The sequence below is a fragment of the Cervus elaphus genome, chromosome 5 (genome assembly GCF_910594005.1).
Source record: "Cervus elaphus chromosome 5, mCerEla1.1, whole genome shotgun sequence".
Lineage (NCBI taxonomy): Eukaryota > Metazoa > Chordata > Mammalia > Artiodactyla > Cervidae > Cervus > Cervus elaphus.
The window spans coordinates 132,355,852-132,383,549 of NC_057819.1; the positions used below are offsets into that span (position 1 = coordinate 132,355,852).

Genomic DNA, 27,698 nt, shown 5'->3' on the forward strand with positions numbered 1-27,698 from the left:
GGCAGACCTGGTCCCTAGTATTTGCTGGGCTCAGAACAGTAGCACAATGGAGCTTGATTTCAACATTCTCTGCCCCCTACTTTGAAAAAATTAACATTCATGATAACAAAATAAGAAATGAATAAATTGGGCTTCCCTGGTGGTCCAGTGGTAAAGAATATGCCTGCCAATGCAGGGGACACGAGTTCGACCTCTGGTCTGGGAAGATCCCACAAGCTGCTGAGCAACTGAGCCCATGAGCCACAACTCTGGGGTCTGTGCTCTAGAGCCTGGGAGCCGCAGCTCTGAGCCACCTGCCGCAACCGCTGAAGCCGCGGCACCCCAGGGCCTCTGCTCCACAAGAGGAGCCGGGGCAGCGAGCAGTCTGCACGCTGCGCCAGAGGAGTCCTCACGCATCACAGCTGGAGAAAGGCCCGCGTCGCAGCAAAGGTCCAGCACAGCCAAAAGTAAATACATAAAAGTATTCCCAAAGAAAGAAAGTCATGGCCATCATGACACGGAGAACTGATCTAATATCTAACAGCACTGAGTTTAATTCTTACTATATCTGAGTATTCTGTTGATAAGTTGGCAATATTTGGATAAGCACCAAATTTTTAAAAATACATAATTTTTAATTTATTATATAACTATCCTATAGAACTTATCTTTCTTGCTTTCAATCCAGCAGATTCACTAATAATTTTCACCATAATTTATGATGTACAGAGAGTAGTGACTAAAGGATTGAAACACAAAATGTATTCTAAATATATGAATTTGGGTGTATTTTCATTAAAAAAGAAAATTAAATGCAAGACAGGAAAAAGAATTGACTTCTAATAAGTTATTTTTCTCTACGGACTCAAAATTATCTATTAAACTGTAAAAAAATTAAACATTAAAAATGTTTTTGTAAAAATAAAATAATTCTTAATTCTAGTATCTGGAGTTTGCCCCATTGGCATCATGAAGACTTAGAATTACACATCACGTGTGTTACTTACATAAGTGTGACTGTTAAGAGTAATATGGACTGTTTGATATTGTGAAACATCCCCCAGCCTGTGAACCTTGCCCTAATGTGAAGTCAGATCATGAAGTGAAAAATGAAGTGAAAGTGTTAGTCACTCAGTCATGTCTGACTCTGTGACCCCACAGACTGCAGCCCTCCAGGCTCCTCTGTCCATGGAATTTTCCAGGCAAGAATACTGGAGTGGGTTGCCATTTCCTCCTCCAGGGACTCTTCCCGACCCGGGGATGGAACCCATGTCTCCTCATTTGACAGGCAGACTCTTCACCACTGAGCCACCAGGCAGCCCACACATAGCCGTACCCCATGCAATAACACTGATGAGTGATCCTGCTCCCCTCTCTGCCACATCTCCTGGGACAGGAGATGTTCAACAGGTGACCCTAAATGTTGATGTGAAGTTGAAGGACTCATGCAGTAATTGTTGCCACTTCCAGTAAGAGACTGCAAGTATAAGGAAACCCCTTTACAATCCTCTGGGCTTCCTGTTGGTTTGTTTACAAGAAGCCTGACACTGAAAAGAAGATAAGGAACTTTCACAGGGCAAATGAGACTGATCTTTCTATCTTTGAGCAAAATGGTCAGCCGCGTTACGACCTAAATTACCATTTTCTGTAATGATGACCTCAGAATTCTGCTGATAAAGAGATCAAAACACTTTGCACTGAAGTCCTTTCCCTCTTAAAAAAAATAATAATTCAGGTTACAAATCCTGTCAAAGATGTGGATCCAAAATTAAAGAGAAGAAAACCTGATACACTTGGAGTATTTTTTAAAGACATTTCTGCTTACTCTTACCCACCCACACCTCCTTCAAAAGCAAATTCACTTGAAAAATTATGAGAACGAAGAGCCCTGGCAGGTGATGCACGCTGCCTAGAATTCAGCGTCCTTTAACAGACATTTGACTTCTAGCAGGCTTACTCTGCACACCTCTTGGATGCTGGCTCACTTTGCCACATGTATCGCCTTTGAGTCAGCTGTTAGATAAGCCTGGAAGTATGGGTGGTTTCATCACCTGCCATGACGCAGATCGAAATGCAGATGATTTTCTGCAGACTCAGAAGACAGAATAATGGGAAAAGTCTTCTTTTTGACTCCTGGTTCCCCATCAATCACTTCATGAACAAAAGAGCAAGGCAGCCGTCAGCAACCACGATGCCCAGCGGGCTAGAATGACGAGTCATCAGATGCACCAGGGCTCAAAAGAAATAAGGGAGGGACGCACTGCTCTCCTGCAAGGTCTGAGACAATGAGAAAATGGCTGTCACTGGTGGTGGGAATAAGCTGATATAGACAGGAAGACAGCAAGTTATCAGCTACTTAAAATTTGGAGACACTGAATGATTAAAGGTAAAACACAAAATCTCCCACCTCCGGTGTCGAGCAAAATAGGAAACCATAGAAGGAAAGATAATGATAAGAAGACGACGATCACAGGACTTCCTGGGCAGTCCAGTGGCTAAGACGCCATGCTTCCAATGCTGGGGGCACAGGTTTGATCTTTGGTCAGGGAACAAGATTCCACATGAAGCATGGTGTGACCAAAAAAATATTTTTAATTTAAAAAGAAAAAAAGAAGGTCTAATATGTATTATTTATTGACTACACATGAGGCATGATAGTAATCCTCCATGCACACTATCTTTTCTTTTCTAAATTTAGACATAGGAAAGTTAAAGCTCAGGTAAGGAAATTTGTCCAAAATCAGGGATGAGACCCAAGTCCAGACACTGACACTACAGTCCAGAATCTTCACAACTTTATCTTATCGAGGGGGGAGGGAGCAATAAGAAAAACTAGAAATGAAGTAATAAGACAAATAATTGGAGAAAACACTGACCATATATGTGACTGAAATGTAGTTAATACAAAAACAGCCTTCAAAAACTGACAGGAAAAAGATAAAATCATCAAAATGAAAGTTAAGAGTCAAGGAAAACTAAAACAAAAGTGTCTAAAAATGAAAAAAAAAATGTTATTGTATTCCTTTCTATTCTTGCTGTAACAAGCTACCCCAAATTTATTGGCTTAAAAAAGCATAATTTTTTCTTCTCATTTTTAAAACTTTTGTTATTGGAGTATAGTTGATTGACACTATTGTGTTATTTCTGCTGTATAGCAATGTGTCAGCCACAGACACACACATATCCCTCCCTCCTGAGGCTCCCCCACCCCCACCTCCCACCTCCCACCCATCTAGGTCACCACAGAGCCCGCGCTCAGCTCCCCAGCTTCATTTTCTGTGTTACATGTAAGCTCTGGAGGTCAGAAACCCAACGCAGTCCAGAGGACTGCCCCCCTCCTGGAGGTTCCAGGGGACCTGTCCCTGGCCTTCACCAGCTCCTGAAGGCCGCCCCCTTCCTTGGGTCTTGGACCTGTTCCTCCACCTTCAAAGTCAGCAGCTGACACTCATCTCCTCACTGAAATCCATTTCCATCCTCACCTTTTCTTTCTCTGACTTTGACCCTCCTGATTCCTTCTTCCAAGGATATTTGAATGACATTAGGTCAACCAGATAATCCAGGATAACCTCCTCATCTCAGAGCTGTTCATTGAATTCTATCTGTGAAGTCTCTGTTACTAGATAAGGCAATGGGCTTAGGGGTGCTAGGACACGGGGATCAGGGCATGCACAGTTTGGGGGGAGGGCAGGATTCAGCAGACCACAGTTGTAACCAAAAGTTCAATGAAAAACAGCAAAGAGATGCCATTTTCCACCCATTGAACCGATAGCAGTATAGGGGACAACCACACTCTGTTGGTAGGAGCAAAACTTGGCATAGATTTTGGTACAGAAAGGCTGTGTGTGTGTGTGTGTCTGTGTGTCTGTGTGTGTCTGTGTGTGTCTGTATGTATGTATATATATATATATATATAAAACTGACCATTCCCTTTCTTCCTGGCACAGAAAGGCTGTGTGTGTGTGTGTGTGTGTGTATAAAACTGACCATTCCCTTTCTCCAGATGATCTTCCTGACCTAGGGACCAAACCCAGGTCTCCAGCATTGCAGGCAGATTCTGAGTCACCAGGGAAACATATAACTAACATACATAACTATTTACAAGTGCATATCACTATATCTCAAAGAACTTACCAAGTTATTCCTCCAACTTAGAATTCAGTTTATTGGAGTTGGTCATAAGGAAATCACCACAGACATTAATGAAAGATGCCAGCCTCAATGACAACCACCTAATGTGTTTCAGTAAGTACGGTATTGTCACCTAACAGGATACAATGTTACTAGAGTAGTGTGTGTTCATACTGTAGGAAAGGGTTATGTTGTAGAAAAATATCTAAAGATATGGAAATGTTTTAAATGACAAAGGCTACAAATAAATAGCACATTTACCCATTTTATAAAGAATATTTTAAAATTAAAAGTGGGTATTTTTTATCTTCTCTGTCTTCCAGCTTTTCTCCAGCAAACATGTGATACAGTTACAATGATATCAACATTGTTTCCAAAAGAACCTTCTTCTTCAGCTTGATACCAAGCAGGAAGAGCTTCAGCCTCTCCAGGCAATAGGAAGAAGGATGAGCTCATCTCCTGGGACATGGCCAGCCTTGGAGTCTTCTCATTTTCCCCACTATCAGTAAAGCCTATGACAGTTCATGAAGATGGAACACTTCCAGGGGCCAGGAAAACACAGCAGAAAGAGAAAGGGCTTGGATCGATGATCTAAATTGGAAAGGCAGCGCCACTATTTATGGCCTGTGTGATCTCGGACAACACGCTGAACTTATCAGAGCTTTGGCTCGTTATCAGTAAAGCGGTGCTGCTGATACTTACCTTCCAGGATTCCGTGAAGAATAAAACGAAATCATTAAGTGTCACGCACACAGGTGCTTTGGGGTCAGGAGGCTGGGAACTTGAGCCTGGGCTGTTCCTTCTCCGACTGTGTGACTGAGGCCAGAATACTCTGACCTTTTCTGTCTCGGCTTCCTCCATCACAGGATACTGGACTGAATGGTGCCTGAAATTCAATGCTATAAAGCACAGTAATTACAGTTTTCTCTGGGTATAAGCTCAGTAGGGGGCTTTCTGTGTCACAGGAATGTGAAAGCGTTGGTCGCTTAGTCACATCTGATTCTTTGTGACTCCGTGGACTGTAGGCTCCTCTGTCCACGGGACTCTCCAGGCAAGCACACTGGAGTGGGTAGCCACTCCCTTCTCCAGGGGATCTTCCCAACCCAGGGATCAAACCCAGGTCTCCTGCACTGCAGGTGGATTCTTTACCACTGAGCCACGGGGGAAGCCCTCTGAATCCTATGGTGGCTCTATATTTAGATTTTTAGGGACCTCTACACTGTCCTCAACCGGTCCATCCTAAAGGAGATCAGTCCTGGGTGTTCATTGGAAGGACTGATGCTGAAGCTGAAACTCAAGTACTTTGGCCACCTCTTGCGAAGAGTTGACTCATTGGAAAAGACCCTGATGCTGGGAGGGATTGGGGGGCAGGAGGAGAAGGGGACGACAGAGGATGAGATGGCTGCATGGCATCACCGACTCGATGGGCATGAGTTTGAGTAAACTCCGGGAGCTGGCGATGGACAGGGAGGCCTGGCGTGCTGCGATTCATGGGGTCACAAAGAGTCGGACACGACTGAGCGACTGAACTGAACTGAACTGACACTGCTCTCTGTAGCAGCTGCATTGATTTACAATTCCCACCAGCAGTGCCCGAGGGCTTCCTTTTCTCCACGCCTTCTCTAGAGTTTATTATTTGTAGGTTTTTTGGTGATAGCCATTCTGACTGGTGTGAGGGATACCTAATTGTATTTTTGATTGGCACTTCTTTAATAGTGATGTTGAGCACCTTTTCATGTGTCTCTTGGGCATCTGTACGTCTTTTCTGGAGAAGTGTCTATTTAGGGGCACCACCACGTGCAAACAAACAGCTGGCGGGAAGCTGCGGTAGGACGGGGAGCTCGGCTCGGTGCTCTGCGATGACCCGGGGGGTGGGGGGTGGGGGGCGGGGGGCTCAGGAGGGAGGGGATACGTGCGGACAGACGGCTAAGCCACGCCGCCGCGACGTGCGGACAGACGGCTAAGCCACGCTGCCGCGTGGCGGAAACGAGCACAACACTGCAAAGCAATGACACCCCAGAGAATCACTTGGTTTGAAAAGCCTCACAGCACTGCGGGGTTTAGCACAGGGCCTGGCCTCCCAACTCTGTGAGTACGACAGCTAACACCAGAGGCGCTGGGGAAATCATGAAGCTTTGTTATTTCTCGTCATTCTGTCACATAAGCACATGCTGATAGGCTTTGGTTATCATCATGATGACAAAAATCAGGTTACTCTTCTCTTTATCACTCCAACTGGGAAAAGTCAAATGAACAAACCTTTGTACTGGCCAGATTCACAGCTTGAGAAAAATCCATCCTTCAAACTCTCTCTCTATACTTCTCTCTTTGTCACTGAGAATGTGTGTGTTTGCAATTAACATGACTAAACTGATGATCCATGGAGATGAGCCTTAAAAAAAAAATGTTTCTGGAGATCTTTCAGCAATTGCTTAGGTTCTTTTTTTTAAAGAGTCTCAAAACTTTTTATCTAGAACACCTACTATGCGAGATCCTTTGACTGAATATTGGGTCGCAATTTTTAAAAAGGAGATAAAACATGTGATTGAAATCCTTCAGAAACAGTAAGTCTACTGAAGGAGAAAAAAAAAATCCATACAAATGCAAACTACTTAGGAACATAAAATAGAAGACCAAAACACAGAGGTTTTTAATATGAACACAGTGTATGCTTTAGGAAAGCGGGAATAAGAAAACTGACATTCTATGTACACTGAACTGATGAACACTTTCAACATCCGTGGTTAAAAAAAAAAAATACAATCTACCTGAAGACCTGGCAAAAGCCCCCCTGCCTGGCAAGGGACCTGTCTCTGAAACATCGGCCCTTGAGGTTGTGTCAGTGGGATTCTGCCAGCTGCATCCGTCTGTGGGGTCTTCCTCTGCCCTTGCTGCTGTTCAGTCGCTGAATCATGTCCCACCCCCTGTGACCCCATGAACTGGAGCTGTCAGGCTTCCCTGTCCTTCAGCATATCCCTGAGTTTGCGAAAACTCATGTCCACCGAGTCAGCGATGCTATCCAACTGTCTCGGCCCCTGTCTTCCCCTTCTCCCGTCCTCAATCCTTCCCACTTTCTTTTTCTACAAAACCTCCACTTCCGTGGATTCTGTAACTGTTAATGCGTCTCTCACTGCTGTGCTTCTGGAGACCTCTTTTTCTCATGGCGCTCATAATTCTCTGCTTACTCCCTACGTGCTGCTGTTCCTCAGGGCTTCATCCTTGACAGTGATCTGTAGTCAAGCAAACGAGATCATTCTGTCATTTTTGAGACTGCACCCCAGTACTGCAAGAAACCTGTATGCAGGTGAAGAAGCAACAGTTAGAACTGGACATGGAGCAATGGACTGGTTCTAAAGTGGGAAAGGAGTACATCAAGGCTGTACATTGTCACCCTGCTTATTTAACTTATATGCAGAGTACATCATGCAAAATGCCAGACTGGATGAAGCATAAGCTGGAATCAAGATTGCTGAGAGAATTATCAACAACTTCAGATATGCAGATGACACCACCATTATGGCAGAAAGCAAAGACGAGCTAAAGAGACTTTAGATGAAAGTGAAAGAGGAGAAAGAAAAAGCTGGCTTAAAACTCAACATTCAGAAAACAAAGATCATGGCCTCTGGTCCCATCACTTCATGGCAAATAGATAGGGAAACAACGGAAAGAGTGACAGACTTTATTTTCTTGGGCTGCAAAATCAATGCAGATGGTGACTGCAGCCTTGAAATTAAAAGACGCTTGCTCCTTGGAAGAAAAGCTATGACAAACCTAGACAGCATATTAAAAAAAGCAGAGACGTTTCTTTGCCAACAAACGTCCGTCTAGTCAAAGCTATGTTTTTTTTCCAGTAGTCATGTATGGATGTCAGAGTTGGACTATAAAGGAAGCTGAGCATCGAAGCATTAATGCTTTTGAACTGTGGTGTTGGAGGAGACTCTTGAGAGTCCCTTGGACTGTAAGGAGATCCAACCAGTCAATCCTAAAGGAAATCAGTCCTGAATATTCATTGGAAGGACTGATGCTGAAGCTCCAATACTTTGGCCACTTGATGTAAAGAACTGACTTATTAGAAAAGACCCTGATGCTGGTAAAGATTGAAGGCGGGAGGAAAAGCGGATGACAGAGGATGAGATGGCTGGATGGCATCACCAACTCAATGGACATGAGTTTGAGCAAGCTCCAGGAGTTGGTGATGGAGGCCTGGAGTGCTGCAGTCTGTGGGGTCACAGTTGGACACAACTGAGCGACTGAACTGATGGCAGAAATTAAGAAAACACTGCAAATCAATTACACTTCAAAAATACTAAAGAAAAAGCTCTCCTCTAAACCATGAACGTTTTCAAAGACTCTAGTTTCTGCAGGACACTTCATACAGAACAGCCCCTTTGAGGTGACGGTAAATCCCATCCACACTTCTTCCAGCATCTACCATTCTCTGCATTCTCTGCATAACCCAGATTTGCAGATTGCAAACTTGCAGTCCAACTTGCTGGCTATCCCTCGAGGGAACAGGGGCATTTACAAAATCGGGACAAACCTTGCCGAAGCGCTCCGGAGTGGCCGCCCACCTTCATCCTCCCAGGAGGTCTGGGTCAATGGCTGGCTTCCTGTAGCCTAAAGTTATAAGTCATGGTGAGCTTCCACATGTAATTCTTTTCCTGAATGACATGTAATATTACACTCAAGAATAATACCCAGTTCACACCCACAAGGCAGAAGAGTGTGATGTCTGTCTCACTTGACTCCAGAAGACAGCAGAAACAGGATGCACTAGAAAGTCAGAGGGTGCAGGGGACCAATCTGGAAAGCCCCCTATAATAGTAGTAGGAGCTCCCTCACTGCGACCCTAACAAGGCAGAGAGCAGGAAACCATCCAAACCCAAGCTGCAAGTCTCTTTGTTTATCTCTCATGACTCTCCCAAGTGTGTATGATTTCCCAGCAAAGGAAGATTCTAACAAGCAGAAGCCTAGGACTCTGCAAAGAGGAGCCTCATTTATCCAGCAGGTCAGCTGACAGTCCCAAGGGACAGGAAGTCCACAAGAGAACAAGCGCAGACAGCCGGTGGGGTGCTTCCGCCGCAGGAGGAGGCAGAGGGGCCTTTGCACCTGGATCAGCTGTAGAGCTGGGGCTGCCTTCCTATCAAAGATGCTAACCTGCTCCTTTCCAAAGCCTGACGAACACGTTCTCTGGACTGCTGACTTCTGATGAAGGTTTTGCATCCACGGCCTTCCTGACCCTCAACTAGACCACCTGGTCTAGTTGTAACCCAGACCTGCACCGATGTCATCCATGGCCTGCCTCCTGCTGGTAAACCGGAACTGAAGAATCATGTCCGATTCTTTGCGACCCCGTGGACTGTAGCCCACCAGGATCCTCTGTCCATGGGATTTTCCAGCAAGAATACTGGAGTGGACAGCCATGCCCTCCTCCAGGGGATCTTCCCAACCCAGGGATGGAACCTGGGTCTCCTGCATTGCAGGCGGATTCTTTACCATCTGAGCCACCCAGGAAGCCCCGAAACCAAACTCCTGCTGGTCTCCACCCCCCCCCCCCCCCCCCCCCGCCCCAGGCCTCCGTCCGTGTCCAGCAGGCAGCAGGCTCCTGCCTCCTAAACCGAAGTGCTTGCTGTTCTGGGGCCGCCACTCAGCCCGCGAGGTGAACGCTCAAAGCCAACCTTTCCTCTGCCACTGAATTCAGATAAAGCAAAAGGCATTAATTAGATCGTACTCCAAACACCAGCTTTCATACTCTGGGATAGATTTAGGGCTCCTAGAAATGAGAAGCTAACAATAACAGTGGCTCAGGCCAGGGAAGGGCGGGCCCCAGGGATGGACTCCTGCCCCGGGCGCTGCCCGGACCCACCTCCGCCTCTGCTCCCGAGCCGTCCAGCCCCGTCCTGACCCTCGGCGCCTCTGGCCAGGATCCCATGGCCCCGAGTTTTCTGCGAACAGCGATGAGGAGAAGGGAACACTCTGTCCGAGCGATCCGTGGCAGGCACAGGTTTTTGCCCTTGGCAACTTCTTAGATGGTTGAAAGATTTAAAGACTCCAACCGAGTGCACTGCTCTGACTCCCCCCTTTCTCAGAACCCCCTTCTCTACAGCCTGGCCTCTGGTTTCCGTCCCCCGCACTCCAACAACACCGCCCTTTCCAAGGTCATCAGCAACCTCGTTCTGAACAAATCTCAAGACAGGTTCTCTGCTCTCCTCCTCCTTCACCACACCCTCTTTCTTAAAAGGCCCTCCTGTCTTCCCTCAAACTGCGGGCTCTTTTCTCCTGACTTGCCGCCTTTCTGCCAACTCTTTCCAATTCATATTCTTCTCTGACACTTCGGAGCTGTGGTTATCCTGCTAACTGTTACCTTTCTCCCCCTCCTCCTCCTCCATCTCTTCCATCCTTTTCTTCCCCTCCTTCTCCTCCTCCTTCCTCCTTTCTCTTCTTCTTGCTCCTCTCTGCCTCCTCTTTTTCTACATGCTCACACCCTCAGTAACCGCTTCTGCTGCAGGACCTCTCAGAGCTCCGCGGAGGAACGTTCACCCTCAGCGGTGACAAGCTCCGGGCACTGCCACCGTCCTCTCCTTCGCCACTGGGCTACAATCCTGACCTGCCCCTACTCAGGACGGGGAAAATCCCGACAAGGAAATACCTTTTGTCTGGAGATCAGTGAATCTACATCTCTAACGCTGTCTCTTTGAACCTCAAAATCAATGTCTGGCTTGAAAATAAAATTCAGAGCCTGTTGATGTAAATTCACTTCCTGTCCTTTAGTTCCTTCAGGCTAAAATTGACGCTGACCTTGAAGTGTTCCCTTCAAAGTTCCTTCCAAACTGTTTGCCTCAGTCCTAGTCCGGTTGCTTCCTACTTCTTAATTTTAAACTTGGCACCGCCCTCTTGACTTGACAACATTCACAGAATAGTGGATTGCCATTTCTTACTCCAAGAAATCTTCCCGACCCAGGAATCGAACCCGAGTCTCTTGCATCTCCTGCATTGGCAGGGGCATTCTCTACCACGACTGCCAACTGGGAAGTCTCCCTATTACATCATCCAGGGGCAGAAAGATGCCTGCAAGAGAGCCCTTGTTCTCATTGAAGGCGTGAGGCAGGCTCAGCTTATGCAGAATTACAGACTATGGTCAGGATTTAGAAAGAGGTTTACAGATGCTACGATGAGGGAGTGACAGGAGAAACTGACCATGTCCCGAGATTCAGGGGAAAGGGTATGTATAAGCTGAGATTTGAAAGATGAGAAGCAGTCCACTGTCACAGAGTCTAGTGGGAAGGACATTCCAGGGAGCAAACGTGGAGTGTGCAGCGGTCCTGTGCCGAGAGGAACCTTGACGCATTTGAGGGTCAGAGGAAAAGGCCAGGACAACTGGACTGCAGAGAGCAGGCTCAGGCTTAGCGATGAGCTGGAGTCGAATCAAGTAGGACATTGTGAACCAAGCTGAGAATACCCATCTTCATCTCCCCTTACCAAGACATTACAGAGGTGTCCCAGGTGGCTCAGCAGTGAAGAATCTGCCTGCAATGCAGCAGACACAGGTCCACTCCCTGGGTCAAGAAGTCCCCTGGAGAGGGGAATGGCAACCCACTCCAGTATCCTTGCCTGGAGAATCTCACGGACAGAGGAGCCTGGCGGGCTACAGCCCACGGGGTCGCAGAGAGTCTGACACGACTGAGCGACTAAGCCGCCACCACCACCAGGATATTTACGCAACCACTTTAATCTGTTTTAGAATCTTACGGGTGCAGTTGGTTTACAACGTTGTGGCAGTTTCAGGTGTACGGCAGTGATGCAGTTACATACACACACGGATCGCTTCTGTTTCGAGTTCTTTTCCCACTTATTTTACTATAGATTAGTGAGTAGACTTCCCTGTGCTATCCATTAGTCATTTTTGATTATCTATCTTATTTTAAATTTTACTTTTATTGGAGTACAGCTCTTGTACAATGTTGCACATTGTTTGGTTGTAAAGTGAATCGGTCTGATACACACATGGGTCCCCTCTCTTTTAGATTCTTCTCCCATTCAGGTCATTACAGGGTGCTGAGTCGTTCCCAGGGCTCTGTGGTGGGTCCTTATTAGCTGTCTGTTTTATATGCAGTAGCGTGGACATGTCCATCTCAGTCTCCCAGTTTATCCCTCCCCCGTCACCCCCTAGGGGGTAATGCTTCCTGCATCTTCATTGACTTTAATCTCGATATGACCAGAATCGCCATGAATGCAGAAGAAACGGGGCTGGGCGGGGAGAGACACACGGAACCAGCCAGGGGGCACAGTGACTCCTTAAAGGAGTACGGCCAGCGGGAGGAATGGTGACCCGTCTGTCAAGCAAGACTGCGCACCTCCCCCCCGACATGGGAAGATTAAGCCATCTCCAGAAACTGGAATCAAGATTTCCAACTGTATCTCTCCCGCATATTCCCCTGATGATTTTTCCCAAGAACTCCTTCCGTAAGACACCTATGGAGGGACTTCCCTGGAGGTTCTGTGGTTCAGATTTCACCCTCAAAGCTGGGAGCGCAGATGTGATCCCTAATCAGGGAGACACACCCCATGTGTCTCGTGGCCAAAAAATCAAAACATCAAACAGAAGCAATATGGCAACAAATTCAATAAAGGCTTTTAAAATGGTCCACATTAAAAAAAAAAAAAAAAAAAAAAACTCTAAGAAAAAAAATATTCCTGTAGAAATACTAAAACATAATTACACAAAAATCCTGAGAGAAGAGGTTATATGCATACAGGCCGTTGCTGCTGCTTGGTTTGACCTTGCAAACGGTCATCCCCACTGGGGAGCGGAACAGATTCAGGAAACCCACGTGAAAAAAGCAGGCTCTTGGGTCCGTGTTCTCATATAATGCAAAGGCAACCATAATAAAAAGGGTTGCTACATCTGACAAAGCAATGCGAGAAACAGCCAGCCTGGCAAGAAAGCCCCCGGGGGAAAGGGTGGTACAGTCCGCTCACCCCAGGCCATGCAGACAGACTTGGGGCTGCCCTCCACCCCGGCTCGGAGGGACGGGTCGTTTCAGGTTCCAGCAAGCCCAGTCCGGTCACAGGCAGCAAACAGCACAGTCAGAAGGAGTGAGTGACTCTGCCGCCTGTGTGTGTGTTGGCCCTATAGCCGGGTCGACCAGATGCCAGCTGGCAGTCAAGCTGAAACTTCCTTCTTAAAGAGAAACCAGCACTCCCCCTTACATAGACCAGAATCCTTCCTTCTGGTTTAAACCACCCCCCCCCACCCCCCCCCCCCCCCCGCCCTCCGCAAACCTATTTAAAAACAGAGCCGCCCCCTCACCCTGCTGACTTCCCTGCCCTCCCCGGCAGGCATCTGCAAAGCCCTCCTGGCTGGTTGTGGGGCAACCAGCCCACTGGCTGCCAGCAGGTTATTCACACTGCAGTAGGCAACAAGTTTCTTGCTGCAGTTATCCTCCACTGTCGACTGTTTACCCCGGGAATAAACGAATTGCTGGTGTAAAGCACCCTTTCCCACACTGTCCAGCACACATCTGTAAATTCCGAGAGGGACGGGGATGAGCCAGTTGCCAGTTGGCTTCTGGGAGGGAATGGCGATTGACCAACTGGAAGCCAGTTTATTATTCATGGTGGAAGAGAACTTAAACTTCTTATTGCAAACACCCTGCATGCTTCAGTGTCTGCCTTTGAAGTACACAACTTGGACCTTAATTTGTAATAAGTTCGTGTTTACTGCTGGCTGTGGACTGGTTGTAGAGGCATAGGAAAGGGGAGAGAATATCATACCTCAAATATTTACTAAATACCTACGAACTGCCAGGTGGCATGTTAAATGCTGACAACTGGACATGAGGGTTTTATTATTCTTACAGGAATTCTCAGAAGTGGGGCAGAATCCATGCTCTCCATTGTTGCCAACTGTTAGACCTGTGAGTGCAGTTTCGTTCCAAATACTCACTAAGCTTCTCTTCCGTACACTTCCATCATCAAGGCTGGGGGTCTCACCAAGGTTTTATATGATGCTCGACAAGAGCACCTTCTGAACTAGCTCACCTATGAACAAACCATCTGCTGTTGTCATCCTTCGGTCACGAAGTGGGGTCTGACTATTTGCGACCCCATGAACTACAGCCCACCAGGCTCCTCTGTCCATGGGATATCACAGGCAAGAATACTGAAGTCGGTTGCCATTTCCTTCTCCAGGGGATCTTCCGGACCCAAGAACTGAACCCACATCTCCTGTACTGGCATGCAGATTGTGCACCAAAGAGCCCCAGGGAAGCCCCACGAACAAACCATGGTTTCTGCCTAAAAGCCCTCTCTTCTGTTTCTATGATTAAGAAAAGCGTAACAAATCTCTGAAGACCCAGACCAAGGCTGTCTACTGTATCCTTACCAGCATCCTCTAAGGGTACAGGAGAAAGCCTACAGAAAAAGGACCACAGTGAGCCCAGGCTTGTGAAAGTGGAAACCAGGAAGCCCGCAGGGCCCAGCACTTTTCACTCTGTCTTTCCAATCCTGAAAGCTACCTTTATCCACTGCTGCTCTCTGCCTCTTTCCTGGCTCTTCTCTGAGGTGACCGGCTTCTTCTGATCATTGGGTCCAATGCAAACAGCAGCCTCACCGCTGTGTCACCTTCAAGGTCCGCTGGCCATCACCAGAGATCACACTCTCTGTGTTGCTTACTCAGCGAAGACTCTAAAACACTCCTGATCTACAGCGGACTGATCCTCTTCGGGTCAGGTGTCTTAGCTGTGGTTGGAAGCCCGGGTTCCGAGACCCAAACACACACACTGCAATCCGTCACGCTCCACACACCCCTCCAGGCTCACAGGTTAACTTCCTGCCCAGTTACCCACTGGCATAGCCCACCGCAAACAAAGAGGCTTTCAATCAAGGTTTATTGAGTAAGCCTTTTAGAAATATAAACCGGATTGTGGAACTCGCTTGCTTAAACACGTCAGTGGCTTCCTGTTGTCTCTAAAATAAAACCCAAACTTCCTTTCATGACCTCAAAGGCCCAGAGCGGGTGGGACCCTCCGAGGCTCATGTCAGTCCAATGCCTCTCACCTCCTTCCTTCCCAGGGCTCAACCACACAAGTGTTTTCTTTTACTTCCTCTAACACGTCAAAGCCAGGCTCAGGACCCTGACAGGCCTCCTTCCCTCCGTCTGGAATGTTCTCTTGTTCTTCTCGAAACGGGCCTTTGCCCATTCCTGCTTCGGAATCCAGCTGAAATGTTACCTCATCGGCGAAGCCTTTCCTGACGAACCTCCCTGTCCCACAGTCCTCGCTCACTCTGCCCTGTGGGGTGTGTGTGCCGTGTGCATCGCCCCTCGGGATTGTTACTGAGCCGGTTTATTTACTTCTCTCCTGTCTTCATCCCAGGAGGACTGTAAGCGCCACAAAGGTACAGACACGTCTCTTCCCTTCTCATCCACAGAGGTGGAGTGCTTGGCACACAATAAATATTTGTTGGTGGATGAATGTATTGGAGGATGATGATTTGAATTCTGACTTGACCACGGATAGTGACCTTGGACTTAAAAAGGATGTGTCTCCTTTTTAAAAATAATTGCTTCATTTTACTTTTTAAATGTATTTATTATTGAAGGATAGTTGATTTACCACATTGTGTTAATTTCTGCTGTACTCCTAAATGTCAGTTTCCACGCCTACAAAATCAGGAGACTCCAGAGCTGATATAAAGATTATTCTAATTCTGAAAACTACTAACCTGAAAACTACTCAATCCTTCCTCTCTGAGATGATTTCCCTAATTAACTAACCTATCTCATTCTGACATCAAATGCCTATGCTGACATACTATTTTGCGGTTATGCTCTTAGTTATCATGAGGTCTCTGGACACAGGATGCTGCAGTTCTTGAAGAAGGAGAGAAATCTGGATGACCAGAAATTTTTGAGACTCCTGAAATATCTTTTAAGAGGATAGAAATTCCTAAATGTTTATAAAAAGCATGATATTAATAAAATAGCAATGCTTCTATTGAGCACATTCATGTTTTAAACACAGAAAGGTACAATGCAATGTAGCTATGCTATGTGTAGAAAACTGTCCATAATTCCTTCAACAAAAGCATTTGTCAGGGTCTTACTGAGTGTCAGTTATGGGCATTAAAGGCCATTGCATGCATGCTCAGTCATATCCAACTCTTTGTGGCCTTATGAACTGCAGCACGCCAGGCCCCTCTGTCCATTAAACATCAGTGTTCACCTGCTATTTCAGTTAACATGACAAACTCTGAGTGACTGACGGGTGCTTCAGGGGTCCCAGTGAACCATGCCTCCCAGTACTTACATCCTGTGAGAGACCACCCACACTGAGGCTGAGCTGGGCCACGGGACCAGCTTTGACCAGCAGGACATTTAGAAGAGTAATGCAATGGAGAAGATGCTTGAGAGTCCCTTGGACAGCAAGAAGGTCAAACCAGTCCATCCTAAAGGAGATCAGTCCTGAATATTCATTGGAAGGACTGACACTGAAGCTGAAGCTCCAGTGCTTTGGCCACCTGATGTGAAGAACCAACTCATTGGAAAAGACCCTGATGTTTAGAAAGACTGAGGGCAAAAGCAGCAGCAGGCAGCAGAGGATGAGATGGTGGGATGGCATCACTGATGCAATGGACGTGAATTGAGGCAAACTCCGGGAAGCAGTGGAGGAAAGAGGGGCCTGGTGAGCCACAGTCCATGGGGCTGCAAAGAGTCGGACACAACCTAGTGACTGGACACCACCAAGACATTCAGGCGCAGAGGGAGACAGAAGAAAACGGGCTGTGTGCTGGCATCTCCATGTGACCCTTGGGAGCTGCCTACTTTCCTGAGGGTTTTCCAGTTGTGATTTTAGGAGGTTATGGTCTTTTCATAAACGGATCTTTCTTTAGAGTAATCTGAGAAATCTTCTATTCCCTGTAGCCCTGACAGTCACACTGAAACAAATGTCAAACAGGAAATGATTTCCACTATGGAAAATTTACCTAAGGATGATTATGACTTTTCTAGCTCCTTCTAATTTTAACAAGGGTTAAATTTCCAATAAGCAGGTTCCCATGGTTATTAGGTGGAGGCAATAAAGGGGGAAAAGCATGAGAAAATGTTTTCCAGGACAGTTTTCTACCCAGAACGACTTGATAATGGACCAAATAATTTGAATTATCTCCATTACTAGACTGTCAAAATGCTGGATTTCGAGTGTAAGGTCCCAGGGTCATCTTCAGATACTTGTTTCCAGGGGCTTTCCATTTGATCCAGTTTTCCTGGTGTGTGAGTGTGTGTTGTACACATGATAACTCACCACTAAAAATGCGTATCACTTGTGAGCAGCCATATCACACCTTACAAATCTAGAAGGGAAATGATTAAGCTAGTCAAGGGGGGAGGGGAGAGATCAGTGCTGCAAGAGAGATTAATCCGACAAATAAATTTTTATATTGAACCTGACTTTGATTAGACTATTTGAACCCTTAGAATAATTTACTTTGGTTTCTCTTTGTCAGATTTATGAAGTTCTCCCCCTTTAAAAAAATGTGTATATTGCTGAAAGATTGTAAAATTTAATAGCAAACAGATTACACACTTAGGAATAGACTAAGCACAATTAGCGTGCACATTCCTCCCACTCCTATAAATAACTCGGTTTCCTTTCCGTGTCTGCAAATTTCATTAGAGTGGTGGAAAAAAAGCTGGGGAGAGGAAGGAGGAAAAAAGAAAAGCCCTCTCTCTCACCGCAAAGTACAGATCCGCTCACTCAATCAGGGGCTTTGTGCTACCCAGGAGCACGCTTGAGGGGCACTCCCTCCCCCATCACGGACCACTAGCTTTGGAAAGAAACTTTTTGACATATGGATTTGAAATTCACCTGCTAAAAAAATCACATAAATCTCAGCTATTCAGCAAGCAACCTGCTTCCTCGGCTCCTCCACAGGGAACTGCAGTGATCTGAGAACAAAGGTTTTGTCCCACATCCCCTCAATTTTAAGCTGTATATACTTTGGACAAGCAACCTAATTTAGCAGTTATGGTTATTTTATACCTGTGAAAAGAAAAAAAAAAAAAAAACTCCAGCGTCTCAATTATTAGAAGTCAAAAGCAAATAGCAAGAGGACGGTACTTGGGAAGGGTCAAAGTCTGGAAACGTGAGACATGAGCCATCCCCTCCCCCCAGTCCTCTCCAAGAAAATGTCTACACCAAAACATACTTGGAACATGTTGGGAGCATATTGGGTTTATGCTCAGTTCTTGGATGGGGTCTATTTATATAAAGTGAAGGGAAGAATTTGTATCATGTGAAGGAAAAAACACTCTTTTATCATTATCTGGCTATTTCAAGCACTTGTGTAAAAGTTATTGATCTAAATTTGTGTGAGAACTTGGATTTAATCTTAAAATTCTAATTTGGCTACTAGGGGCACCCAAAACACCACGCCACTCCCTAATAAAATCTGTAGAGCTTGATTTCATGCATTGGCCTTTAAAAAAAAAAAAAAACCAGTAAATGTGACACAAAACACTAAGAAGAATTGAGACGAAAAGCAAAGATTTCCTGATGCTTGCATGCAGGGACGCATTAGGGATGTTAGTAGCTCAGTCGCGTCTGACTCTTTTCGACCCCATGAACTGTAGCCCATCAGGATCTCTGTCCGTGGAATTCTCCAGGCAATTCATTAGCGATGTTTGATGACAAAGAACAGAAACCAATTTTAACAAGGTCAACTAAAAAAAGAAGTCACCGCTAACGTGTATCTTGTAAGGAGTAAATATCCAGGGTATAAACAGAATTCCTATGAAACAACAATAGTAAAAGAAACAACTTGATTTAAAAATGGGCAAAGGACTCGAATAGACAGTTTTCCAAAGAAGATATACAAGCAATGAAAGGTTTTCAACATCACTAATCACTGCTGCTGCTGTTGTTGTTTACTGTCTAAGTCATGGACTCTTTTGCAACGCCATGGACTGTAACCCTCCAGGCTTCTCTGTCCATGGGGTTTCCCAGGCAAGAATACTGCAGTCGGTTGTGATTTCCTTCTCCAGGGTATCTTCCCAACCCAGGGATGAAACCCACATCTCCTGCATTGGCAGGTAGATTCTTTACCACTGAGCCACCAGGGAAACTCAACATGGTACCTAGAGTAATCAGTCCTAAAGGAAGTAAACTCTGGACATTCATTGAAACGACTGACAGTGAAGCTGAAGCTCCAATGCTTTGGCCACCTGATATGAAGATCCTACTCATTGGAAAAGACCCTGATGCTGGGAAAGACTGACGGCAGGAGGAGAAGGGGATGACAGAGGATGAGATGGTTGGATGGCATCACTGGTTCAATGGACATGAGTTTGAGCAAGCTCTGGAGGATTGTGAAGGACAGGGAAGCCTGGCGTGCTGCAGTCCATGGGGTCACAAAGAGTCCAACATGACTTAGCGACACAACAACAACAAAATAAAACAAGAATAATCAAGTCCACAGACGGAAGTCGAAGGGTGGTTCCAAGAGCTGGTGGAAGGAGAGGATGGAGAGCTGATGTTTAAGGCAGGGATCCTCAACCCCGGGCCACAGACCTGTCCCAGCCCATGGCCTGTGAGAAGCCAGGCTGCATGGCAGGAGGTGAGCGGGGGGCCAAGTGAGCCAAGCTTCATCTGTATTTACAGCCACTCTTCACTACTCCCAGATGGGACCATGTAGTTGCAGGAAAATGACCTCAGGGCTCCCACTGAGTCTGACACGTTGTGAGAGACCATGAGTCAAAGAACCCACTTAGCCCATGCCCAGACTCTTAACCCACTGAACATGTGAGATAATAAATGTGCATTATTTTAAGCCATCGAGTTGATGATAATTTGCTATACAGCAATATACAACTGATGCCTGCCCTATTCTAGTCTACAGATGAGCCGCCTCCACCAGGACTTTAGCTTCTATATTTACCTGAAATGCAATCTGCACCTGGCCACAGCATTGACTCCAGATTCCCAACTGCTCCTCACAGGCAACCTCACTGGTCTCTGGATCTCAGTTCCTTACTTCTAGGACCATCCAACCAGCCAGCTAGGAGGAAAGCCATTCACTCAAGCAGATAGGCACCTGCTGCTAACAGGCTGCAACCGCCTGCCATCAGGACTGCACTGGAGGACGGCTCAGCTCAGCTCAGTCGCTCAGGCGTGTCCGACTCCTTGCAATCCCATGGACCGCAGCACGCCAGGCCTCCCTGTCCATCACCAACTCCCGGAGCTCACCCAAACTCATGTCCATTGAGTCGGTGATGCCATCCAACCATCACATCCTCTGTCGTCCCCTCCTCCTCCTGCCCTCAGTCTTTCCCAGCATCAGGGTCTTTTCCAATCAATCAGCTCTTCACATCAGGTGGCCAAAGTATTGGAGCTTCAGCTTCACCATCAGTCCTCCCAATGAATATTCAGGACTGATTTCCTTTAGGATGGACTGGTTGGATCTCCTTGCAGGCCAAAGGACTCTCAAGAATCTTCTCCAGCACCACAGTTCAAAAGCATCAATTCTTCGGCACTCAGCTTTCTTTATAGTCCAACTCTCACATCCATACATGACTACTGGAAAAGCCATGGCCTTGACTAGACGGATATTCGTTGGTAAAATAATGTCTCTGCTTTTTAATATGCTATCTAGGTTGGTCATAACTTTCCTTCCAAAGAGTAAGTGTATTTTAATTTCATGGCTGCAATCACCATCTGCATTGACTTTGGAGCCCCCCAAAATAAAGTCAGTCACTGTTTCCACTGTTTCCCCATCTATTTGACATGAAGTGATGGGACCAGATGCCATGATCTTAGTTTTCTGAATGTTGAGCTTTAAGTCACATTTTTCACTATCCTCTTTTACTTTCATCAAGAGGCTCTTTAGTTCTTCTTCGCCTTCTGCCATAAGGGTGATGTCATCTGCATATCTGAGGTTATTGATATTTCTTCCGGCAATCTTGATTCTAGCTTGTGCTTCCTCCAGCCCAGCATTTCTCATGATGTACTCTGTATATAAGTTAAATAAGCAGGTTGACAATATATAGCCTTGACGTACTCCTTTCCCTATTTGGAACCAGTCTGTTGTCCCATGTCCAGTTCTAATTGTTGCTTCCTGATCTGCATACAGATTTCTCAAGAGGCAGGTCAGGTGGTCTGGTATTCCCATCTCTTTCAGAATTTTTCACAGTTTGTGGTGATCCACACAGTCAAAGGCTTTGGCATAGTCAATAAAGCAGAAATAGATGTTTTTCTGGAACTCTCTTGCTTTTTTGATGATCCAGCAGATGTTGGCAATTTGATCTCTGGTTCCTCTGCCTTTTCTAAAACCAGTTTGAACATCTGGAAGTTCACGGTTCATGTATTGTTGAAGCCTGGCTTGGAGAATTTTGAGCATTACCTTACTACCGTGTGAGATGAGTGCAATTGTGCAGCAGTTTGAGCATTCTTTGTCATTGCCTTTCTTTGGGATTGGAATGAAAACTGACCTTTTCTAGTCCTGTGGCCACTGCTGAGTTTTCCAAATTTGCTGGCATCTTAAGTATAGCACTTTCACAGCATCACCTTTTAGGATTTGAAATAGCTCAACTGGAATTCCATCACCTCCACTAGCTTTGTTCATAGTGATGCTTCCTAAGGCCCACTCGACTTCACATTCCAGGATGTCTGGCTCTAGGTGAGGGATCATATCATCGTCATTATCTGGGTCGTGAAGATCTTTTTTGTACAGTTCTTCTATGTATTCTTGCCACCGATTATTAATATCTTCTGCTTCTGTTAGGTCCATACCATTTCTGTCCTTTATCGAGCCCAACTTTGCATGAAATGTTCCTTTGGTGTCTCTTAATTTTCTTGAAGAGATCTCTAGTCTTTCCTATTCTATTGTTTTCCTCTATTTCTTTGCATTGATCACTGAGGAAGGCTTTCTTACAGCTCCTTGCTATTCTTTGGAACTCTGCATTCAAATGGGAATGTCTTTCCTTTTCTCCTTTGCTTTTCACTTCTCTTCTTTTCACAGCCATTCGTAAGGCCTCCTCAGACAGCCATTTTGCTTTTTTGCATTTCTTTTTCTTGGGGATGGTCTTGATCCCTGTCTCCTGTACAGTGTGTGAACCTCTGTCCATAGTTCATCAGGCACTCTATCAGATCCAGTCCCTTAAATCTGTTGCTCATTTCCACTGTATAATCATAAGGGATTTGATTTAGATCATAACTGAATGGTCTAGTAGTTTTCCCTCCCTTCTTCAATTTAAGTCTGAATTTGGCAAGTAAGGAGTTCATGACCTGAGCCACAGTGAGCTCCCGGTCTTGTTTTTGCTGATTCTATAGAGCTTCTCCACCTTTGGCTGCAAAGAATATAATCAGTCTGATTTTGGTGTTACTGTCTGTTTGTGTCCATGTGTAGAGTCTTCTCTTGTGTTGTTGGAAGAGGGTGTTTGCTATGACCAGTGTGTTCTCTTGGTAAAACTCTATTAGCCTTTGCCCTGCTTCATTCGGTACTCCAAGGCCAAATGTGCCTGTTACTCCAGGTGTCTCTTGACTTCCTACTTTTGCATTCCAGTCCCCTATAATGAAAAAGACATATTTTTGGGGTGTTAGTTCTATAAGGTCTTGTAGGTCTTCATAGAGCCCTTCAACTTCAGCTTCTTCACCATTACTGGTCAGGGCATAGGCTTGGATTACCGTGATATTGAATGGTTTTCCCTGGAAACGATCAAAGATCATTCTGTCATTTTTGAGACTGCATCCAAGTACTGCATTTCGGACTCTTTTGTTTAGTATGATGGCTACTCCATTTCTTCTAAGGGATTCCTGCCCACAGTAATAGATATAATGGTCATCTGAGTTAAATTCACCCATTCCAGTCCATTTTAGTTCGCTGATTCCTAGAATGTCGACATTCACTCTTGCCATCTACTGTTTGACCACTTCCAGTTTGCCTTGATTCATGGACCTAACATTCCAGGTTCCTATGCAATATTGCTCTTTACAGCATCAGACCTTGCTTCTATCACCAGTCACATCCACAACTGGGTGTTGTTTTTGCTTTGGCTCCGCCCCTTCATTCTTTCTGGAGCTATTTCTCCACTGATCTCCAGTAGCATTTTGAGCACCTACTGACCTGGGGAGTTTCTCTTTCCGTATCCTATCAATCTGCCTTTTCCTACTGTTCATGGGGTCCTCAAGGCAAGAATTCTGAAGTGGTTTGCCATTCCCTTCCCCAGTTGTAGTGGACGGTAGAGTCTCTCTTTAAGAGTGATAGCCCAGGAGGCCGTGACCGGTGTCTTGAGCACACCATACTTGCTGTCTCCCTGCTTTTGCTTCCTTTTGAAATGGAGTTGAGAGGGAGTGGAGATATGTATACCTACAGCTGATTCAGGCTTCCCAGGCAGCACTAGTGGGAGAGAACCCACCTGCCGACGCAGAAACATAAGAGACACAAGTGTGAGTCCCGCGTCAGGAAGACCCCCTGGAGGAGGGCGTGGCAGCCCAGCCCAGTGCTCCCGCCTGGAGAGTCCCAGGCCAGAGGAGCCTGGCGGGCGCATGGGCTCGCAGAGAGCCCCAGAGGACCAAAGGCTCCGCCTGCAGGCCGTGCTGACTCGCCGCGCTGTGCAGGGGAGCTGACCTCGCGCTGGAAGGCGGCCATGCTCCAGGTCAGAGCAAGAGAGGAGTTCCGGAACAGGATTATTGTCAAGGTTGCCAGGAGACCTCAGGATCCTTCTCCATGAATGAAAGAAACAGTGTAAGTGACAATAACAGCAGTCACAATATCTAAGCTTTGCAATGAACTAAATAAATAAAACCAAGTAAACTGTATAAGCAATATCCACAACACCTAATCTTACAATTAAAATCTCACTTTTTTTATATTTAAATATTACAGTGGACTTCACAGGTGCCTGAAACTAAATTAGTGCCCAAGGTAAGTTTTCTTGTTTAAAAAACTTACCAAATGGTGAAATATTCACAGTACGGTCAGTCAGTTCAGCTTCAATTACAATACTTGTTTATAGGGCTTTCCTGGTGGCTCAGATGGTAAAGACGTCACCTGCAACGCAGGAGACCCAGGTTTGATCCCTGGGTCAGGAAGATCACCTGGAGAAGAGAATGGCTACCCATTTGGTATTCTCGTCTGGAGAATCCCATGGAGAGAGGAGCCTGGCTACAGTCTGTGGGTTCACAAAGAATCAGATACAACCGAGCGACTAAGCTCACACAAACACACGCACACAAAAAGCATGCCATAACCCCCATATTGCCAGTTTTTTCTTTTGAAAGTATCTTGGCTAGCTGCCTAAAATGCTTTTTCAAAAGAAGTTTTTATAAAATAAAGGGAGAAAAGTTCTTCTTTCTTCTAAAGGCCTCTTTATTGAGGTGTTTTGGAAATATAACCAGTGGGGAAGCAGAACTGAAATGCTTGGGACTTTGGGTCTGCCTAAAAGCCTTTGTTCCCCCATTCTATTGTACTTTTTATTGAAGGATAGTTGACTTACAGTTCTGTGCCGATCTCTGCTGTCAGCAACATGACTCAATTATTCACCTATACACATTCCCTTTTAAATATTATTTTCCATTATGTTTTTTTTAAGCTGCTCCTAAATAAAACGAGGTAGCAGCCATCCGCACACAGATGTGTTTTGCTTAAACCAGGAGGTAATGTGTTAAATTCTTTGGTGTTTCCAAACACAGAGCAGACTTCTACCTCTTCTCCAAAAGTGTTGCATAATTAATAAAATTCATATCATCAAACCAACTCTTTGCTCTTTTTTGCTTGCAAAAGTCATAGTTTATTTTCCTATTCTTCCTTTGAAGAAAGACACTGGTGATAGATGGTAGATGACAGTCCAGGAATTCCACCGAAACGGCAGCACACGCCCTGTGAACAGCTGGGGCTGGCGGAGGGCCTGTCTTCTGTGCACATCGAGGGCGAGGCGGCCAGTGGAAAGAAGCGGTCACACCCGAGCGTGCCACGGGCCCAGAGGGCATCTGAGCTGGCGTCTCTCACACACAAACCAGCTGCGTGAGGTCAGTCCGGTCTGCACAAACCGGACAGCAGGTGGGACGCCTTTGACGGACTGCAGCTGAGACTCCCCTGCAAACCCCTGTGTGTGATGTCACCTCTCAGACACGGTGCAGCGGGCAGGCCCGGGTGGAAGGCACAGGGGGGCAGCCGGTGCGCGGGGCGCAGGCCAGCAGCCACCCAGGGAGGCACAGGGCCGTCGCCGCTGTCCCCACCTCCTGCGCTCCAGCGGCTGGGCTTGCCTGACCGCCCTGGCCACACCAGCATCCTCACTCGGCCTGCATGCGACACCACAAGGGCAGTCTCTCACAAGAAAGACAACTGTGTTTGCTTTTTCCTGCCCAGGATGAGCTGTCTCTTACAGTCTGAGAAGAGGGAGGACCTCAAGTTTGAACGTTGCCACCTAGGATTCCGTTATTGGTCATTTACACAGAGCATGATGGCAGGATCCATCCCTGCCCATGATCTCGAGCGTCTCACAGACACGCAGCTCCATCTCTACATCTATACAACTATCTAGACAGATAACAGATAGGTATCAATAGATAGATGACAGGTAGATGGACGATGGAAAGACAGATAGATGGTAGATGGATGACAGAAAGATTGATAGACAGATGATAGAAAGACAGACAAATGTTAGAAAGATAGACATCAATACATAGATGATAGATAGGTAGACAGATGACAGAAAGATGATTAATAGATGATAGAAAGATAGACAGACAGACAGATGAAGGACAAACATAATACTCAGCTACGTCCCTGGGTTTTTTTCCCTCTGAAGGACCGATATAACAGAGCCCTTGGCTCTAACCGCTGGAGAAAAGATGAAGTATCATCTATGACGTCTACAAACTTCCACAGCTTCCCTCGGCAGCACCCATGCGGCCTACCAGACACACCAGCAGACACTCCAGGAATCCTTGAGCACCTTCGACCAGGGAGTTTGACGATTTTTCACTTTAATTTTCACTGGAGCACAGTTGCTTTCCAATGTTGTGCAAGCTTCTCCCCCAGCAAAGTGAATCAGCCGCATGTATACACACATCCCCTCCCTTTTGGACGCAGTCCCGTTCGGTCACCACAGCGCGTTGGGCAGAGGCCCCCGAGCGTGCAGCATGCTCTCAGCATGTTCTCTCAGCGTGCCTATTCTATGTTAATACACACTATCAACAGTTTATATGTGCGATCCCAGTCTCCCAGTTCCTCCCACCCCTGCCTTCCTCCCTTGATATCCATACATTCATTCTCTAGGTCTGCGTCTCTATTTCTGCTTTGCAAATGGGATTATCTGTACCATTTTTCTAGTTTGCACGTATATGCATTTGATGGGTTCCATGAAGACAGGAACCAACCCATGTGATTTTTTTATGACCATATCCCCATCACCTGCAACAGTGTTCTGGAACTCAGGAGGTAGTAAAAAAATACTTCCTGAATGAATGAACAAACGTCATAGCAAGATATGATGGGACATTAGGTAGCAAAATCGCTCTATTTCCACACATGATGGGGTCTCAAAACCCAGGACTCAGTTTTCCCAATTCAGTTCACACTCAGTGAGGAAAAATTAGTCAAATTAGTAAAACAAAAGCTTAAAATTTGTGAATAAAAATAGGCAAATATCACTGTTCCCTAGTATCATTAGTGCTAACTAGGGCCAGATCTAAGAGAGCTTCATAAAGATCTTATAGAAGATTAACGGGGCATCTTAGAGGAAAGAGATCAGCTAGGAAATAATAAATAAATCAGAAAGTGACAAGTGTCAGTCACTCAGTCGTGTCCAACTCTTTGCAACCCCATGGACTGTAGCCCACCAGGCTCCTCTGTCCATGGCATTCTCCAGGCAAGAATACTGGAGTGGGTCGCCACTTTCTTCTCCAGGGCACCTTCCCAACCCAGGGAAGGAACTGTAGTCTCCTGCAATGCAGGTGGATTCTTCATCATCTGAGCCATAGGGAAGCCCCCATCAAAGAGGAAATTTCCAACATGTAGTGAAAATTCAGCAAGTCAATTGTAGGGACGAGAAAGGCTACTATAACTTGTTTTAATGAATCCAGGGGAGAAAAGATGTTTCAGTATGCTATAGGACTATAATCATACTCATTTTCTTTCTTTCAACATTTTGTATTTCAAATTTGTTACCTGGGGTGAGAAAAAAAAAACATGTGTCTTAATAAAAAGGAAGGGGAGTGGGGAGGGAGAGGGAGACCTGGGTGGGGAGAGGGAGGGAAAAGACCTCATAAAATGAAACAAGACAGGCGAGTTCTTCAAAGCTCTAAAACCGCTGACTGAAAATGGATAAAAGTCCTATCAAGGAGCTGTTTTGTTTCCATGACACTAAACACTACTGGTTTTACTTCTTCAGAAAATATCTTGAACTGATTAGCTGTTGTGGCATCCTGGAGACGGGCCACCACATGAACATGGAGAACAGCACACAGGCAACGGGGGAACCCCGGGCTGTGGGGGAGATGTCACTGCCTCCAGGAGACCAGGACCCAGAGCGCACGGTGAGCCTTGTCCAGAGACACTGGCAGCCTTCAAAAGCCTCTCCAGAGGATCCCTCTGTT

The 27,698-nt window shown here is 46.0% G+C and overlaps 1 long non-coding RNA gene across 1 annotated transcript; it reads right to left on the bottom strand.

Moving 5' to 3' along the window:
* Nucleotides 1-4,056: 4,056 nt before the first annotated feature.
* LOC122695602 lies at nucleotides 4,057-10,824 on the bottom strand. The gene is made up of 3 exons (XR_006341438.1): nucleotides 10,757-10,824; nucleotides 9,974-10,052; nucleotides 4,057-5,006 (listed from the first exon to the last, which is right to left on the bottom strand). It is a non-coding gene; the product is annotated as an uncharacterized LOC122695602 (long non-coding RNA).
* Nucleotides 10,825-27,698: the final 16,874 nt, after the last annotated feature.